Source organism: Lissotriton helveticus, chromosome 2_1 (assembly GCF_964261635.1).
Source record: "Lissotriton helveticus chromosome 2_1, aLisHel1.1, whole genome shotgun sequence".
NCBI classification, from domain to species: domain Eukaryota; kingdom Metazoa; phylum Chordata; class Amphibia; order Caudata; family Salamandridae; genus Lissotriton; species Lissotriton helveticus.
The window spans coordinates 416,414,716-416,427,113 of NC_136059.1; the positions used below are offsets into that span (position 1 = coordinate 416,414,716).

At 41.9% G+C, this 12,398-nt stretch overlaps 1 protein-coding gene across 2 annotated transcripts in view; it reads right to left on the reverse strand.

Annotated features, from left to right (window-relative positions):
- Window positions 1–12,398, reverse strand: part of EMB (embigin) — a 133,523-nt gene that overhangs the window by 25,336 nt on the left and 95,789 nt on the right. The window lies entirely within an intron of this gene.

Below are 12,398 nucleotides of genomic sequence, written 5' to 3' on the forward strand. Positions count from 1 at the left end.
TCTACACTGCTGTGGTTGTGCTTTGTATGACTGGTGGCTAATCTCAAGAATGGTATAGTGTGCCTTCTTTCTCCCCATATGCTATCATTATGACTAGCCCGATGTTATACCACACCCAGTAATGTTATGGATACCAGAGATTGCTGTAATACCAGGATCCAGTATTACTTTGGAGGGGGGGGGGTCACAAATGAAACCCCTGCAGTCCCTTATACAATAGGTATTAACACATGATTGTGAACTCATAATTTCAGGCATCTAAGTATGACCTGGAGGATTTCTCCCCAGTACAATATGTGGCATTACTGCACCCAGGAATACAAGGTATGGTAATGCCACACCACATGTAATCCCATTTTGGCCATTTTAATCGAAAATGGACTTGATCACTCATAATGATGACCAGGGTGTCTAGATTACATATCACCCCTGAAATCCAATGGCAGTCACACAGAAAGCAGAACATTTTTTTATGACAAAATATCCAACAAGATATGTGCTTAACTGGAATCCTGAAAAAAGCCGAAAATCATTTAATACATTTTGGTCCAGTAGTTAGCAATCTGAGACCAAAACCTTCATTTAATGTTAACTTTTAATATTAATCTATTTTTACTTTTTAATAAAAACTTTCATAAAGTGCTATGTGTCCCCTTTTATTACTTCAGATCAATTGACAGGGATGTGAAGTATTATGCAACATTATATCAGGCAGTTACATCCTGATGGGCAGGTTATTAACTCTGTTAAATATTCTTCTGTCGCAACCCCTGTTTGTGTTTAACCTATTCATGATTGCTGAATCAGATCTATGCTAAAAATGAGAATTTGTCACACAGATGTTATAGCCAGAGGAAAGGTACTTATGAGATGTTTCTCCTTGTAGTTTGGGGACTTTTATGTCTAAGGTAACTAATGCAACAGTGATTTTGAAAATGGCAATACAAATCTTTCCGCCCAAAAAAAAAGATGAGAATTTGGAATTGGCCGATACTCAAATCAGGTTTGGTTATGGATTGATTTAAATACTACATCTGATGACTTTTGCCTTGTTAGTTTAAGAACCTATAAGAATTTAAGTTTTAGTATACTGTAAACCATAAGAGTATACTTATGTATCATAAGAATTTGTGGTGGTGTTTGCTGTATAGTCATCTCTATATTGAACTCATAACCACACCAATCCCAAAAATAGGACTGCTTAGACAATGGTTTGTTTGAAAAAGTTGAGGTCAGATGGTGTATAGTTACAACTTTCTGGGTTTCAATTTGCTTCCATAGTAATAGGTAGTTTGTGATAAAGAACAAGCTATAGTTGTGGACCTCTAGTAGAATTTTGGGTGCGCCAAGGAAAAGAGATGGTTTTGAATTAAACAATTGACTTTTCCGCATGTAAATGAAGCTTGAAAGAGCTGTGATGAGAGATTTGCCGGATAACTGTATCAGACAACTGGAAGAAATGAAGGGATAGTAAGATCAGTTGAGAAGACTGGAAGGGAGTTGGTCATTGTGGGTGAACATTTTGTTAGGAATGTTTCCTGCAAAGCTGTTGAGTAAACAGATTATTTGTGAGAATATGTGGTTCATCCAGTTTATTTTGACCCGGCTTTCAGTTATCTGTAATTTAATTTCTGTTTGGTACATGCATTAAACATGCCTAAGTAATAGTTTTAGGTTGATTTTATTCACTAAATTAGGATCCATAACATACAGCCAGTGCCACACTACGAAGCTCTTGGGCTTTATTTGATTTTATCATAAGTACTTGAAAGATCAAATGTCTGGACTAGGCAGAATTCTCTCACCATCCTGCCTACTTCCATTACCTCCCCATTTCCTTCTTTCCACTTGTACATCAAGCCAGCATACTACAAAAATGAGAAAAGAAGCTACTCTGTAGAAGCTCATGAAACAAATGTCCATTCTCATGATTAGCTTTTTTTATATTACGCCTCTCAATCTTTAAAAAGTATTCCCACCACTACTAATATTTTTGGCCGGAGTGTTCACCTGCCCGTGATTCAATGCAACTATGTGTCCGGATTCCACTTTGCCTTAAATACCGATGTATGAAACACACTTAGTTAAAAAACATCTCTTGGACAGGAAAAGATTAAGTATCTTAACACAACCTAAAATAGCTCCAATAAATGTATGGCAACTTTTTCAAAGTTCAAACTTGGGTTAATCTAGTAACCATATTCCAGTCACTCATCCTCCAAAGACAACGGTCCAGAAACAAATGTTTCACATCTCCATCTATGGTAGGCTACCAAATATCAGCACTTAAATCTCTTCTTTGTCACTATCATGACAAGATGGTCTTTTGCAGATTATAATTTTCTTCCTGACACTAACAGGTGACATGAATATATCCTCTTTCAGTTAAACAGTGCTGTCAATTGATAACTTGCCAGTCACCTGCCAATAGTTCTGCAATCCCAATACACCACTAAATCCAACACCTTAGAAAATTCTTAATCAATTGTCACTCTTGTGCAGCACTCACTAGCATCTCCTCTACCCTATTCAACAGACCAACACCCACCAAATAAATTGGACAATCCTCATTTTCTTTATGGTCATCACCTTCAACATATTTCACATGCAGTCTTGGGAAGCATTAAGCAGTAGGAAATATGTCACCAGGTTAATATCCCACCTTGAAATTGCACTCATAATTTCATGGCTACCTTAGACAACGTAGCCTTTGATTTGTGTATCTTTTCTCTAGTAAGAATATAGAACAAACATCTGTGTTTAGCATGAATCTAACACCACAGCCTTAATGAACTCCAGCCTCATGGGAGAGTCCACCGGCCCATTCCCCATTGACTCTTCAACCTTGGAAGCGACGCAATGAGCCACCAGCTCACCACCATCATCAATGTATTGATCATCACAGCCACTTTCCCCAATGCCTGGAAACACGCAGAGGTGACACCACTCCTCAAGAAACCCACCGCAGATGTCAGCTACCTCCAGAACTGCCATCTGATCTCACTGCTCCAGTTTCCCACCAAAGTCTTGGAGAAAACCATCAACCACCAACTCACCAAACACCTGGAGACAAGCAACCTTCTAGACCCCTCCCAATCATGATTCAGAGCCAATCATAGCACTGAGGCAACCCGGTTTGCTGCAACAGATGACACACGCACCCTACTCGAAAGAGGAGAATCAGCCTCCTTGATCCTTCTCGACATCTCTGAAGCCTTCCACACCATCTCCCACCACAATTGCTTCAACCAACTACACCAGATTGGAATGAAAAAACGACGCCCTTAGATGAATGGCATCTTTCCTCATGGGAGGCACACAGAGCATCTGCATCCCTCCCTTCACCACACAGCCCAAGTGCATCATCTGCAGCATCCTGCAAGGTTCCTCCACCAGCCCCACCCTCTTCAACATCTACATTAAGCCAGAAGCAGACATCACCAGAACCCATGACACCAACATAATTTCCTACGCGGACACACAGCTCATCCTCTCAGCGGACCCAACGATGATGAAAACCAACTTCCACAGCTACAAGAACGTCGCAGCCTAGATGAAAGACAACTGCCTGAATCTCAACACAGACAAAACCTAAGTGCTGATTTGTGGCAGCCAAACCTCCCTCTGGAATGACTCCTGGTGGCCACTGGAACTCAGACCTAAGCCCACATCGAAAGACCACGCCCGTAGCCTCGTCTTCATGCTGGACAGCAAACTCACCATGAAATGGCAGTCAACGAACCTCCAGCGAACTCATGAGAAGACTCCAGACGATCCAGAATGCAGGAGCCAGACTGATCCTCTACCTGCCCAAAGGGAACCATATCACCCAGCACCTGAGAGACCTCCACTGGCTTCCTATCCAGAAAAGATGCCAATTTGAGCTTCTTTCTTATGCCTACAAACTCCTCCACGATCATGGAGCGGCATACAAGAACCACTACCTAAAGGTCCACTAACCAGCCAGAAACCTCTGCTCCGCTCAACTCATTGTCGCACAGACACCACGCATCCAAGGTTGCCACAGTGGAGGACGATCCCTCTCCCACCTTGCCGCCAAATCCTGGAATGCCCTTCTTCTCCATTTTCGAACATCACCATCACTGACAGATTTCATGAAGGGAATCAAGACCTGCCTCTTCGACTGAGACTGGCAGCCCAGCGTCTGGATACCCTCATGGAAGATAAGCCATGCTATACAAGTACTGAATGATTAATAGTGATCTTAAAACAGAGGTGGCTCTAAACCTACTGCAGTGACAATCCAGTTACAAGCATATTTTAATTACTATCTGGTCCTAAAGAAGTTTTCCACTATTTACTGTCCCATACACAATTGTACTGAGTTTCCTATTACAAAGTAAAAGACTTGCAAGAAATCCTTAGAAAATTAATTAAGGTCATTTCCTATAGGCCACTAACAAATTATGGGACACAGGATTTTCTAGTGGCTGACATTACACACAACTGTCCCAATACATTTAGTACAATTATAGAGGATTTAATTAAATAGTCCTATAAGACTGTCCTATAGATCCCTATTGTTTACCTATTAATTTCAGTTTTCCTGACAAAAGCATAAGTCAATTTATATAAGCTAAGTTAGAACTTCTTATATGACCAACAGATATACTAAATTATCATTATAAATAATACCTACGCTTATATTGTCCACACAACAAACTCTATTCCCACTAGGCACTGGAAAACAGGCATTAATTAACGTTAACCAACTCATTAATGGTTATTTTATTGAGCTACAAAAAGTATTTAGTCTTTGCCTGCCTCACATTCAAGTTTCTGGTTGTGCAATAAGACCACTGAACATTCTTATCAATGCATATACTTTACAACTAGTAACTTAAACAAATTAATCATCTGATTTACATGGAACATAGATCAGAATGCTGGTTATTTACCCACTTGTAAAGACGATTGAAAATCAGGCCATGTGCTTTCAAGATATATCGTAGAAGAGAATAAGTGCAACACATATTATCACTACAAAACACACCTGTGCTATCTTTCTCTAACAGAGGCTCTTTTAAAACAAATACTATAGAAGTCGCTCATAGTTCCTTACAACGACGCTTTACATGCCCACTTGCAGTCACTTCACATCCTGCAATCTTTTAATATTCATCAACATTCATGTGCGTACACAGAGCAATAATTCACACAACACCAGACAGTAATCCCTTCTCCTCTCTTCCATCCACCTAATCTATTAGTATCCCATCTTCGACATGATAAGTTAGACCGAGAATGTGAGCTCTCATTACTCACAGTGGTATAGGAGTGATATTTGTGCTGATTTCACTGTGCCTGCATATTATTAGGATGGAACACATAGGAGCAATGCCTCTTTGTGATGAAGATAGATTTGATAGTTACCTACCTATTTAGAAAAATTGCATTTGGCAATTGCAATTTCAATTGGAAATATGTTAATTTTGGTTAAAGCCATGAATCAAATGCCATAATGTGTGCAAACGCATTCTAGAATTACCCAAGTTCTCACAATCCTCAAAGCCTCAAAATCTTTTCTATTAGTGTAAATACTGCAAATTCATCACCGGATCACCACAAGTTAACAATGGACTAATAAAAAGACACAAAAATAGCTCCGTTCTTATTAGGATATTATAATTGAATGCATCCTCTGTCAGTTTTTAAAATAACCTCTGTTAGGGTTAACATGTGCTGTAGGAAATTTGTCATGTTGCATAGCCATGTGACTGAAAAGCAGTTAAAAAACTAGAATATAATTTTTAATTTAATTTTTTGGGATGTATGTTACCTATAACCTATAATAAAGGCAAAAAAGCAAAACATGTACCATATCCTCTTTTTTAACATGAAATCAAGGGCAGATACTGATAATATATTTCCATGTACTATTTGCAATACAACCTTGCTACATAAAAAGTGGTAATGGCTAGACGTGTAATTAAAAAAAATCCTTTGACATTACAGACTATTCCTAAATATTGTTCCCTCTCATTGGTTTTAGATAGAGGAATACATCCATGCATAGTGCAGATACTCCAAGACTCTGCTACACGTCTCTGAAGGGTATGGCTAGCCTATGCTTCTTTTAACATCTCACTTGCTCCCACTAGGGTCTGCCTATGGTCACTATACCAAATTGTCAATGTTTCAGATTGTAAGGGAGTACTTGATGAGACTGATTCAAGGTGGATTCACCCTCTAATAAACTGCAAATAAAATTAATTAAACTGAAAATGTGGTTTTATTTCGGTTTAAGCCACATTATACCCAGTGTAGCACAGACTTTAGCTAGTGTAACTCACGTTTGATTTGATTTGTGGATTTCTAAAGCGCATGGCTGTCCGGAGGCTTACCCGCGTTGCCGACAGGAGCCGTGATCAAGAGGGGAGCCATCTAGCAGTTTCCAGAAAACAGCCAGGTCTTTAGTCCCTTTTTAAAACCCAGCTCATTTTGTTGACTTCTTAATTCCAGAGGCAGCTCATTCCTCAACTTGGGAACCAGATGTGAGAAGGATCTCCCTCCCCATCTAGATCTTTTTATTCTGGTGGTGTGTGGGAGGATCTCAGTAGCCTAGTCGGGGTGTGAGCAAAGATCATGAGTCTACGTTTTTCTGAACATTTATTGTTAACTGCCCTCTGAGCAATGCAAAGGGCTTTGAATGTTACTTTTGCGGTGACTGGGAGCCAATGCAGTTGTTTCAGGGGTTCTTTCACTGATGTATGTTTTTGGAGTTTAAGTAGGAGCCGGGCTGCCGCATTCTGTACCGTTTAAAGCCGCTTAATCACATACTTGGGCGAGCCCAAGTAGAGAGAGTTCCCGTAGTCCAAACGGGCAACTATCGGAGTCTGAATTACAGATTTCCTGAGCTGCTCAGGAATAAGATTTAGAATCTTCCTGAGCATTCTCAATAGTCTGAAACAGATACCAGTTAATTTGTTTGCCTGTTGGTTCATAGAAAGGGAGTTATCTAACCTGATGCCTAGATTTTTTATCACCTATTTAGGGACTGGTGGAGAATCTATACAGGCTGGACAGTTGTTCAATGGCCACGTAAACAGTTAAACCCAATTCAGAATATCAAATAAAATTGCGTATGGCAATTAGTCACCACAAGAATCCTATTTATTAACTTCTCTGTAGTTAGAACATCCTTTGACAAATTATGGCACAAAAACCTCCACAGCTTAGCTCGCTTTAACAAAATACTTTTCACAGTAAACCTTTAGCATAAAATTTATACATGATTACTCATCTACTGGACCACTTTTATCATTTCAAATTTAACCTGATTTGTTATAAAGATCTTTCTACGCAATGGAGGTTTATAACAGTTATTATTATTGTGGCATTATGGAAGAAAGTCCAGCACCAGGACTGCATTTGTGCCATTCTATTTTCTATTTAGTTCTAGTGCTTTTCCAGGATAGGATTTTATGTGTTTTTGGAAAGGTTGGTGGGTCCCTAATCTCTTGGGACCCCTCACAAAAGCTAATCTGGTGATTGCCTGAGAAATCTCAGATTACATCAAGTGGCCTCCCCATGTTAGATCAAGTCCAGATGCAAACATTATGTATAGCCATCACTGGAATATTACGGTTCACAAAATAAGATAATGAAAGCACCTGCTTTTAGACCTACCTAAAAGTGAGGAAAACAATTATCATATAGTATGAATGGTAATTGGAAATTGGGGGATGAATGCTGCTCACAGGGGGCAACTCAATCCCCCACATCATCTTCTCTCCGTTAGTTTCAAGTAGTCTGAAGGAAATCAAAAAGCTTATAACCTCATGTGCCCTTGGAGGGGTGAAATGGATCCTCAGCACATACGTAGTGGCTCCTGGTATCCCAAGCTCCTCCAGATGAAGAACGAGTCTGCATTTCTAGAATGTGTGGAAAGCATTAGACAGTGATTGGGCAGTGGCTTCAAGCCCATATTTATGAATATGAGCGGCGATATCCTGCGGTGAATTTTTCCTTGGCTTCGAGCTGTGTGAAATACTTTGCAATCCTTTGTATGGAGCCAAAGTGCTGCACACTGATGTTAAGGATTGTAGGAAAGTAGGATCTGCTTTTATGGTTACCCCCACTTTTTGTCTGGTGCTATACTGTTTCGGACTAGTCTGACTGGAATCCTGCTAATCAGTATAGTAAGTACTTAGGTTTATCCCAGATTGGACACGGATGTACCCTTATCAGTCCCACCTCCCAGACAGGTTTGTATTGGGTCAGGGTGAGAGCGCTTGCCAGTGCCATTCACTCTGCATAAAGGGCACATTTGGTGCCCTCCTTGTATAGTCGATTTCAAACCAGCTCAGGGAGCCATTGGCTCCTGCTCTGGCGTAAAACTGGACAAAGGACATGGGAGTATCCTCCCCACTGTCAAACCCCTCCCCTAGGTGGGAACCCTGAATCGTCCCAACCCTCTCCTTAAGGTACTTAAGGGCTTACCTGTAGGTGGGTCCCTAGACTCTTCATGGGACAAGATTAATTTCAAGACCCCACTTCTTCATCTCACGTCCGGGCACTCTTGACTTCGCTCTGGGCATCAAGAAAGCAACTTGGAAGACTCCTGCTGCTCCTTGTCTCGTTGCCCTGCATGACTGCTGCAACGTCTGTGCCTGTGCTCCATACAGTAACCTTCCAAAGCCTGTGGACATCCAAAACACCTGAAGGAATTTCCCTTGAAATGAATGAGTCACTTCCCTGCATCTGCAGGTACCGCAAAGAAGCAGACTGGTCTGCTGATCTCAAGCTCTCACGGACTCTGAAAGGCTCAGCAACTCAGGTGGTGGTTCTTCACATCCCTCGAGGCATGCCCAGTCCTCTCACCAAATTTGAGGCCAGTATCCTTCATCGGAGCCACAGGAACCGAACTCCTGTGCACCGCGTTGACTTGCCGTTGCAAAGGCTTGTTGGCTTCCTTCCTCCAAGATCTTCGGGCTCCAAGTAGCCCTAACCTCCAGCATCTCCATTGACCAAGATCTTCATCTTCACCAAATGACTCCCATCTTGGGCTTGCAGCTTTGGTGAGCTGCTAGAGGTCCTCTTGTGACTCCAGTGCCTCCGATCTGTGGGTCATCTTTGAATTCAGCAGGCTACCTGATTGCTCTGGGCCTGCTCTGACGCCCCTGCTTGTGGTGAATCAACTTCACGTTGCTGGTCCCGACACTGCACCCACTTCACTTCTACAAAGGTTGCAGTTGCAAAGGCTTATTGATACTCCTGACAGACACCGACCCCTCAACTCTCGACATCCAATGTGGAACATCTCGTGCCCGGCTCCTGGTCTTCCACAGCATCGCCTGGTCTTCACAGCTGCAGTTCAAAGGTCAAAGTCAGCTCTCCTGCAACACTCGACATTGGTGGGAATTCATCTTCAGTGCCTCCTGGTTACTCCTGAGTGGCATAGACTCTGTCCACTCTACTTGCAGGTACTTCTCATCCTGAATCCACCTTTGGGTTTTGCTGGACACTTTCACCTTCAGTAGCAGCGGCATCTTCCTGAAGCCCTCCATTGAGTATGATGGCAGTTTCCGAAGCCGCTTCACACCTATGCACCCGGCTTCCCTGGTGTAGGTATCCTGGTTCGTCGGGTATCCACAGGTGGGATGGCTCTCCAACCTTATGTCCTCCACCGGGTTTCTTCAGGGTCCACTGGGACAGGTCCTTCTTTAAAATTGTAACAGTGACTTACCCATTGACTTGTATTGTTCTGCACACAGCCTCCGTGGGGTTCCTGTTTACTTACTTCGGGTGGTTCATTGGGTACCCGGCACTTCTATGTCTTCTGGGTATAGTCTTGACTCGAGTTGTGGTTTGCATACCACTATTGTAGTATATGGATTGGTCTCCCTCTGGTTATCACTTTGCATTGATGCTACTATCCTGAAAAGCATTGTGTGCATTGTGTATATTTCTGGCTAGGAAATATCTGTATGTGTTAGTGAGTGTCTTATAATAAATACCTATTTTTATAAATACACTGTGTGGGTTTTTTTCACTTAATCTTTACGAATAAGATTATGTTCTGGTAAAAAAAAAAAAAAGCTGCTTTACGCTCCTTCTGGATTGAGCCTGAAGGCTGCTCTCCACAGCTACGTACGTGTTAGAGATCTTTCTAAGGTTGTCTAAGATGACTAAAATCACCTCAAGGGTTGTATGAATTAGTGCAGGATGCCCACTTACATAAGTGTGCACCATATACTAAGCCAGCTTCTCACAATGATCATCTACTGAGAGACAAATCCTGCATGTGTAGTTGAGATGGTAGTAACAAATCCTGGTATGCTCATCCTTTTTAGAAACAACCATTATTATTTCTATCCATTTCTGTTTTCTCACTTAATGCACCCGTCGATTGCACTCCAGCACCCTCAGTGCCTTGATACCCTCAAGGCTGAGTATCCATGCTTTACAAACCTCTGATTGATTGATTTATTAAGCACCTAGTTTACTAGCTAGCTAGATCCTGAAAATACTGTGGTTGACACTGAACCCTGCATGCTCCTGCACTATTACTGGTGTGTACCCCTACTCATGTGCACATTCTCTGAAACACTATCACCGTACCATGCTTTTACGCAGTGTTGTTCAAGTTTAAATTTATTTGCATAGTTACTTAAAATATTTGCAATAATAAAAATCAATAAACCATAAATATAATAAATACATATAATGCACACCTAAAAAATATAAAGAAGAATAAAAGATATATCCTGTGGGCTAAATCTCTTAACATCAAAGTTTAGGCTCCAAACAAAATTGCTACAAGTGCAAAAGGTGCCAAGTGCAGAGATCTATAAAAACCTTTTAAGCAATACTTGGAACCAATCGGTTTTCTGAAAACCAGAAGCCACCCCACCCCCTCAGAGCACAGAAAGTGCAGAGTGCAAGTCCGTAAAGGGATACCAAACACATAGCCATTGCTTCTGTTTTGACGGTAAGGAACAAATGCCGCTATAGCAGGATTCCAGGAAAGTCATGGTCAAGGTGGCTCAGTATATCCTTTTGGCATTACCTTAAGCACAAGTGCAAGAAATTTTACAAGACGACAATTCAGCTGTGGATGGTCAGGGGTGAAGTGCAGCAATAATGCCTGTCTCCGGGAGCAGATCCCTCTTTGATTAAGGGAGCTCTAAGGAGCTGCCATCTTTCCTCTCCTTTAGCAGCTCTTTCCAGATGCACAGCAGTGCCTGCCCTGCTTAACCGGGAGGCATTCATTGTAGAAACTCTCTGCCAATGAGGAAGATGCAATGTACAAGGTAGCATACCCTGACGATGTTTGACAAATCTCTCTTTAGAGGTTCTGGAAAAGCTAAGACGGAGGTATTTCTGGGGTGCAGGTGTGGTATAGGTGTTTAATACCATCCAGGCATGAGCTCTTACAAAGAAAGTTGCTTTGACTTCCACCAGCGATTGAAGCTTTATTGATTTCCATACTGGTTTTTTAAACACGGAGTGGGTGGTCGGGCTTTTCCACAACTGGGCAAACCCATTCTGATAATAGGGAATCCTTAAGACAAGATCTAGCAGGGGCTGTTACTCTGTGTTGCAGCTCCCACCGTAAGTGGCAAGTAAGAGTGCCAGGCTCAGCCTTCCTGATTTTGCCCAAGAAAATGGAGAAGGCATCTTGCTGTGCCAGAGATGGTTTCTGCAGACTGAATTCCAGTCTGATCTGTGCCAGTGAAATATACTTTGGCAGGCTGAAGGTAATTCTGAAAGTTTTAATAGGATGCTGTACAAGATTTGTACGTCCCTGTCCCTTGGGAGTTCACTGCCGTATGTTATGGTAGGTAAGAGTTTGTCTTGCACTACCCAGAAGTGGGGGGTAAGAATTGGCCCCTACAGCTTTGATTTTATGTTCTTTAGCGAAACTGCCAGTGCCAGCTCTTTCGATTTTATTGTTTCTCTCTGGCGTGCGTAGTTACCTTCTTTATCGACAACCAAGCCTAGATATTTGTATTCTGTTACCTGCAGGATTCAGATCTTCCCCCAGAACAAGACCATGACTTTTTTCCGGTTATTGTTTATGGACGTAGTGTATGTATTGTCAAACTTGACGTTCAGTTAATTTTCATTAGAATATTTCTGCGCTGTATTAAGGAAATGCTTTAAGCCAACCAGAATGTGGCTGACTAAAACTACATCGTTGGCGTATAAGAAGACCACCAGCACCAGGCACCCCAGCCTTGGGGCATGGGAGTTGCAACCATCAAGTGCATGTGCAAGGTCAGCCAGGAATCGATTAAATAGGGTGGGGGCCAGGGCACGCCCCTGCTTTAACCCTTTGCTTGTTGCTATTCACCTGAATAGGTGCGTCCCTTTGCCCAGATGTATCCATGTATCTGAGTGAATAGTCATTAGAATGTCCAGCAGAGTCAGAG